This window comes from Schistocerca piceifrons, chromosome 1 (assembly GCF_021461385.2).
Source record: "Schistocerca piceifrons isolate TAMUIC-IGC-003096 chromosome 1, iqSchPice1.1, whole genome shotgun sequence".
NCBI classification, from domain to species: Eukaryota; Metazoa; Arthropoda; class Insecta; order Orthoptera; family Acrididae; genus Schistocerca; species Schistocerca piceifrons.
The window spans coordinates 913,507,802-913,515,440 of NC_060138.1; the positions used below are offsets into that span (position 1 = coordinate 913,507,802).

The 7,639-nt window shown below is 43.0% G+C and overlaps 1 pseudogene; it reads left to right on the plus strand.

Moving 5' to 3' along the window:
* Nucleotides 1-1,261: 1,261 nt before the first annotated feature.
* On the plus strand, nucleotides 1,262-1,378 carry LOC124722825 (annotated as a pseudogene).
* Nucleotides 1,379-7,639: the final 6,261 nt, after the last annotated feature.

Genomic DNA, 7,639 nt, shown 5'->3' on the forward strand with positions numbered 1-7,639 from the left:
ACTTATTTATTTATTTACTCTTGTCCATAACATAACATACATATATAGCCGATAGACAGCAATTTACAAACAATATAAGTACATGATTAAATTCCATATGCAATCAATTTACAAACAGTATAAGTACATGATTAAATTCCATATGACATTCAAAATTCCGCCGTTTCAACTGCTGTATCATAGGCGATAACCAGATCGTCCATCGGGCATGGGCTGGATGATTTCTACAGTTGAGCAGGTGTTGATGATCTTGCTGTTCGCCACGTTTGCATAGTTCATCTCCTGGGGAGAAACCCCACTTCTTCAAATTGACCTTGCATCGGGATACATCTGATCTCAGCCTGTCGAGGACCTTCCATGTTTTATATGGGAGGTGTCGTCCTTTAGCAAGCTCTTCTTTAGGGCTGTTACAGTACCTCTCTGATAGTGAGTTACGCCAAAGCTGTATTCGACGATTTGTAGGTGACCTTAAAAGTGGTTCTGTTGAAAGGAGGAAACTCTTTCTTGATCTTAATCTTGGATGTTGGTATTCACATCCAAACAAGGGATGTCTTGGATCTGTCTCCTGTTTCCGCTTCTTATTTTCTGCTGCTGTTCTTCTTCTGATATATGGAGGTGCTATGCCCATGAGATGATGTATTTTATTAATAGGAGTTGCCCGCAAGCAGCCAGTGACAATGCGTCCTGTTTCATTAAGAGCTATGTCCACTTGTTTGTCTTCGTTGGAGTTATGCGATACAGGTGCTGCATATTCAGCAGCGGAGAAGCATAAGGACAGTGCAGATGTGGGAAGAATTAACACCAATGACTTCTTAAATTATCAACTATGCTCTATGTTCTGTTTTATACTGTGTTGTTGCAAATACTGAGTTTTTCTTATGTGCGTTGCCATAGCTAATTTTGTCAATTGTGTATGTGTGTAACGGTTGATGTGTTCTTTGTATCAAGTAGGAAAATTCCTGCCAGTCTGTCACATGTAGCAGCGTGAGCAAATTTAGCATGTGATTTTGTGTATTCCTGACTCAGATAATTTATCTTTGTTATGTTTAACGTATAGACTAATATCTGTTGTAGTAGGTTGTTTGTGAAGAAAGCTTTTACTTAATGCAACTTAAGTAGATTTGCTATTATTAGAGAAATGTTACCTACAGAACGTGTGCTGGACACACATTTCATATATTATTAGTTTCTTCTACAGAGTCAGGCATTTCCTTCTTTTTTGTTATTTGTTTCTGTTTTCTGTCTCTATTTATATTGGGGAAGCAACGGCCTTGCCGCAGTGGATACACCGGTTCCCGTGAGATCACCGAAGTTAAGCGCTGTTGGGCGTGGCCGGCACTTGGATGGGTGACCATCCAGCCACCATGCGCTGTTGCCATTTTTCGGGGTGCACTCAGCCTCGTGATGCCAACTGAGGAGCTACTCGACCGAATAGTAGCGGCTCCGGTCAAAGAAAACCATCATAACGATAGGGAGAGAGGAGCGCTGACCACATGCCCCTCCTATCTGCATCCTCAACTGAGGATGACACGGCGGTCGGATGGTCCCGATGGGCTACTTGCGGCCTGAAGACGGAGTGCTTTTTTTTATTGGGGAGATCATTAGCTACTTCAATATGCTTAATGATGCCCAGTGCTCAGTGCCCAGTGCCTCTCTTTTCTTTGTTCAAAGGATTTTGTTTGTTTTATGAATTACTTGTGTGTATCTTGACGGCAACATGTGACAGGGATTGTTGTCTTTTTCCTGTAATCTGTACAGTGAAACTGTACCTGTATATGTGATTTTCTATGCATAAATCTAGGAAATTATGGTTATTATTGTTCTGGTATTCATCTGCTGTTTCTTATTTTCCTGTATCTTGATGGCAACATGTGACAGGGATTGTTGTCTTTTTCCTTTAATCTGTACAGTGAAAGTGTACCTGTATATGTGATTTTCTATGCATAAATCTAGGAAATTATGGTTATTATTGTTCTGGTATTCATCTGCTGTTTCTTATTTTCCTGTATCTTGATGGCAACATGTGACAGGGATTATTGTCTTTTTCCTGTAATCTGTACAGTGAAAGTGTACCTGTATATGTGATTTTCTATGCGTAAATCTAGGAAATTATGGTTATTATTGTTCTGGTATTCATCTGCTGTTTCTTATTTTCCTGTTTACACCATTAAACAAATTTCTGATGTCACAGTTATCACCGATGCCACCTTTGAGCAACGTTAATGTGTCATCTACATATCTTTTGTAGTAGATAGTGTTTTTTTAAACAGGGCTCTTGGCTACCGAATTTTTTTCTGTTCTGGATGGTTAATGATATTGTCTGCTATTGTGCCAGACGTGAATGAGCCCAAGGGTAATTCATCTGATTGTTGAAAAATATTATCATTGAATGCAAAGTAACTGCAGTTGAAAATTAGTTCTGGTTTTCTTATTTTCCTGGCCTTGCTACGTATCTTCGGGTTGTCAGCATGTTAATCTGGGTGTGGCAATGTTAGTGACTGAGGCTGGCCGGATGCCCTCCCTGACGCCACCCCCACTGGAGTCGCTTCCGGGAGCGCAGCGGTTTAGATCTCTGCTTGGTCATATAGATTTAGGTTTTCCGCGGTTTCTCTAAATCCGGAACGACACCCTTGAAAACGTCAGGGCTTATTTCCTTCCCCCTCCTTCCCCATTCCGAGTTTGTGCTCCGTCTCTAATGATCTCATCGTTAACGGCACGTTTAAACACTGATGTTCCTCCCTTCTCCCATTTTTGTACGCAGCAGTTAGCTTCGAGTCACGCATAATCTCACTGGGTTGCAGACTGGCTTATCGACTCACTTCTAGATAAAGACGTTATCAATGGATACAGGTATGTTTGGAAACGCCACCACTTCCGTTTGGGAAACTGGCGTGAGGTGTGACCCAATTCGTCACTATCCTGAACGGTTGCAGGACCGCCACCGACACTTGCCTAAACCGTCCATGGTCCAGGTTCAGTAACAGACAGTAGGGGTCACATAAAACCACGAAACGTTTCCGGAACATGCGCTCCAGACAGCTGCCTTCACTCACATTGCTCAGAAGGTAGGACGACTGTACCTGTATGTCACTCGTAACACTAACAAGGCACTAAGAGCATGCGTGTTTCGTGTAGCAGACGTAGAAAACTGGGAGAGTGAAAGTAATGTAAGGCCGTATGGCGCGAGTGGCATATAGACTTTGAGGCGTACGCTCTGTTACTGTCTGTTGGACAGATTTCTTTTTCGCTTCTCATTCACAATCTTCCTTCATGAAATGCGAACGTTCTCTTATTTACATCATCATCCATACACCGGCAACCCCATTACTGTGTGTTGCGAAGGAAACTTGCCGCACCACTGTCATTCTCCCTTTTCCTGTTCCACAGGCGAATGATGTGCGGGAAGAAAGACTGCTAGTAAGCCTCCCTACCAGTTGATCTCTCTACTTTCACCTTCAGGAGGGTCTTTTTGCGAGTTACATGTAGGAAGGGAAGACATGTTGCTTGACTCTTCTAGGAACGTATGATCACCGATGTTAACAGTAAGCCGCACATTTATTCACGACTTCTCTCCTGTAACGTCTGCCTCTAGAGTTCAATAAACATCTCGGTGACGCTTTCATGCTTGCTAAATGAACCAGTGACGAAACGAGCTATTCTTCATTGCATTTTCTCGGTTTCCTGTATGAATCCTGTCAGGAATCCAAGGAAGCATTGCTCAACTGTCAGCCAAACAAGAGTTTTGTTAGCCTCCTCTGTCGTAGGTGGATTACACTTCCTAACGGTTCTTCCAGTGTGAACTGAATTCTTTTGTCGGTTCTTGGTAGATAACATAATAATAAATCAAAACCACTATATTGATTATGTTCTACAGGATTAATTTAAAAAGGTTAACCGGTTTTCGCCAACGGCCTTGCCGCAGTGGTAACACAAGTTCCCGTCAGATCACTGAAGTTAAACCCCAGCGCTTGGATGGGACATCGTCCTGGTCTACCGAGTGCTGTTGGCAAGCAGAGCGCACTTAGCCTTTGTGGCGCCAATTGAGGAGCTACTTGACTGAGAAGTAGCAGCACTAGTCACGGAAACTGACAACGGTCGGAAGAGCGGTGTGCTGACCACATCCCCCTCTGTATCCACATCCGGTGACCCCTAAGGTGTATCCACATCCAGTGACACCTAACGGTTGAGGTTGACACGGCGGCCGGTCGTACCGTGGGCCTTTAAGGCCTGTCCTGACAGTGTTTTTCTTTTTTTTTTTTTTTTGCCGGTTTTCGGCTTACAAGGCCATCATCAGACTTTAACTGAGTTTCGTCGCCAAAGAAGCTACAATGTTAGTAAACAACATTGTAAAAGATATTACACATCTAAACTGAGACCCAAAAAATGAAATATATTGCTTCCCCCTATTTATACCTCTCGAGGAGATCACGAATGTAAAATTAGAGAGATTAGAGCGCGTACGGAGGCTTTCAGACAGTCGTTCTTCCCGCGAACCATACGCGACTGGAACAGGAAAGGGAGGTAATGACAGTGGCACGTAAAGTGCCCTCCGCCACACACCGTTGGGTGGCTTGCGGAGTATAAATGTAGATGTAGATGTAGAAATGAAATGATCGAATGGTATTGACGGTCGGAATTCCCCACCTCTGGAAGTTCGGCCGCCGAATTGCAAGTCTTTTCAGTTGACGCCACATGGGCAACTTGCGTGTCGATGATGATGAAATGGTGTGAGGACAAAGCCAGATCCAGTCCCCTAGCGGAGAAAAGTCTGCGACCAGACCAGGAATCGAACCCAGGCTGAATGGTAGTGTTGCGAATGGTAGTGTTGCGACTCCCCTACATACAGTTTCATCATTAGCGATCAACCTCTTGGAGCTTCCATGGTTATCCATTTGGTCATTTACATACAGGGTGGGGCGGGAGGCAACTTTAAAATTTCAAATGGGAACTCTTATTTCTTATTGCAGAATCAGATTCTACATAAAAAACTACGTACATTTTGTGTTAAACATTTGTTTTGATTCTTGGTAGTTGGCGCTGTAATTCAAGAAAATCCATGTTCTCATTTTTGCGTGGAAAATGGTTACGGATAGATAAAAAATACTTATTTATTTCGTAAATTTTGATTCACTGAAACTAAAACTCTCCCTATCGCCCCATAGGATGGGGTCTGAGAGAGAGGAATTAGAGTTTTACAAAACTTGTCCGAAGCTGCGGAAAAAATTATTATTTGGGTCAACATTTGTAAAACTCTAATTCCTCTCTCTCAAACCCCACCCTATGAGGAGAGAGGGAGAGTTTTAGTTTTAACGAATAAAAATTTACAAAGTAAATAAGTACTTTTTATTTATGCGTAATCATTTTCCACGCAAAAATGAGAACATGGATTTTCTTGAATTATAGCGCCAACTACCAAGAATCAAAACAAATGTTTAAGGCAAAATGTACGTAGTTTTTTTATGTAGAATCTAATTCTGCAATAAAAAATGGGGGTTCACAAACGAAATTTTAAAGTTGCCCCCTGCCCCATCCCCTGGGGCCTGGGGTGACGGGCTAATTTTAGCACCAGCAGATGTCCCCCTCGAAAATAATCAACTTTAGATTCTACACATTTCTTCGTGTGAAGCTTATTTTTCGACTTATTCTGATTTGTCAATTTAAAATTTGCACCCTGTACTGTAACAGTGTTGTCGATCTCACTTCCCGACGCGCGTGTATGCTGGACAGATAGTGTCCCGGATATCGCCACACACTTCTGAAAAACTCAACCCACAACGTTAAAGTCTACAAATTTATACTCTGTGAATTTGTTCGCTTCATTCATGAAAAATATTTGTTCGTAACAGATAAACTTTCGTAATAATACTTGGTAGAATCTGTTTCGAAATATCGTCTCAGATTGAATGGTATTCTGGAATGAATGTGCTTAATGTATCATCTGTTGTGGTATGCTCATAGAAAAACATAACATTCTTTCATAACATTTTAACTGTTCAGAAACGTGTCATAATTACACAGTTTCTCACCTAGTCCTCTTTTGCAAGGAAATTCATGTTTTATGTTGAATAACATAAATTATCTTTTATTGAAAGTAAATAAACTAGAAAATTATCGTCAATCAGCGAATAAAGAAATCGAAAATAGCGACTTGGTGGCGTCTGAAATGACCATTTTTCAACTGAGTGCGACCAACTTCAGTCAATAGTCATCCTGCCTGTTAGCAGGGTACATTTAATAAATGCTGTACTGGCGGTAACACGAAACTGTTTGCCAATAACGAAAACTGTTTCACGTATTTTTCGTTGCTTGTGCCTCAGTATTTACAAACGCCGTTTGAGGTGTTATCCGTACGTGGTGTACTTAAGGTTACATATTGATGCATCAAGCACTCTGAGACTACCCCTGAAAGCTATCCAGTGCTAAATATGCAGTCGAATTTACAAATATGTTGCTCTTACGGGGCAGCAAGTGGAAAACTCCGCGACTGTAGGTGTCGCGGTACGCGGAAAGCTGCTGTCATATACGCAACTGGTTCAAATGGCTCTGAGAACTATGGGACTCAACTGCTGTGGTTATCAGTCCCCTAGAACTTAGAACTATTTAAACCTAACTAACCTAAGGACATCACACACATCCACGCCCGAGGCAGGATTCGAACCTGCGAGCGTAGCGGTCACGCGGTTCCAGACTGTAGCGCCTAGAAACGCACGGCCACTCTGGCCGGCTATTCGCAACTGGAGCCGTCCAGTTTGACAATACGATTCTGCTCTCCTGTCAGCAGAATCGAACACGCGCTGTCTCCTAGAAGTGTACAGCTCTGCATGAAACAGTTCTGTGTTTTCAACTGATATACCAGCAAGAGAATCACCAACAGCTCGTTAACTCAACTGTTTAGAAGAACGTACATTGTATCGCAGGAATTTGAAAAAACGTTATATCATGTATTGAGATGTATCGTGAGCAGCAATGAATGGATGTAAATCCCGTCGATTTCATTGGATCTGTTAGAATACAGCAGAACTGAACTCATACGAATTCTGGAGGTAACAGAGATACGGAGTGCAGTCACATTAATGTGACCACCGCTTATGTTAGACGTCAACGTGCCATAACCACTCACAGGCGGCAGGTCGCAGCACGAGCAGTGGCGAGCATATGAAGTTCGTCTGGAGGACGTTGAAACAATGCAGTCGTTCCTGAAACGGAGCGATTTATCTAACGTCCAAAAGGGCACGCTCATTGGCTTTCGAGCGAAAGGTGGAAGCATCTGCGAAACGGCAAAGTTTGTAAACTGTTCGCGAACCACAGTGATTAAAATATACGGTGTATGACAAACAGCGCTATCCCAAACCGGTGTCGAAGCAACTGTGCCGCATCACGGACCATAGATGACACGGGTGAGCGACGGCTGCGGAGACGAATATGGACGAACACACGAGCAACTGTTGAGCAACTGACCACCCAGATGAACCAAGTGACTACGAACAGTGTCTCCTCAACGACTGTTCAGCGAAAGTTGCTGCCTACGGACCTCTGCAGCAGGCGTTTGGTTCGTGCACCCATGCTGGCTGCTGTTCGTCGGCGACGAAGACTGGAATTTGTACGCGAATGTCGCAACTGGACGTCGACTGAGTGGCGA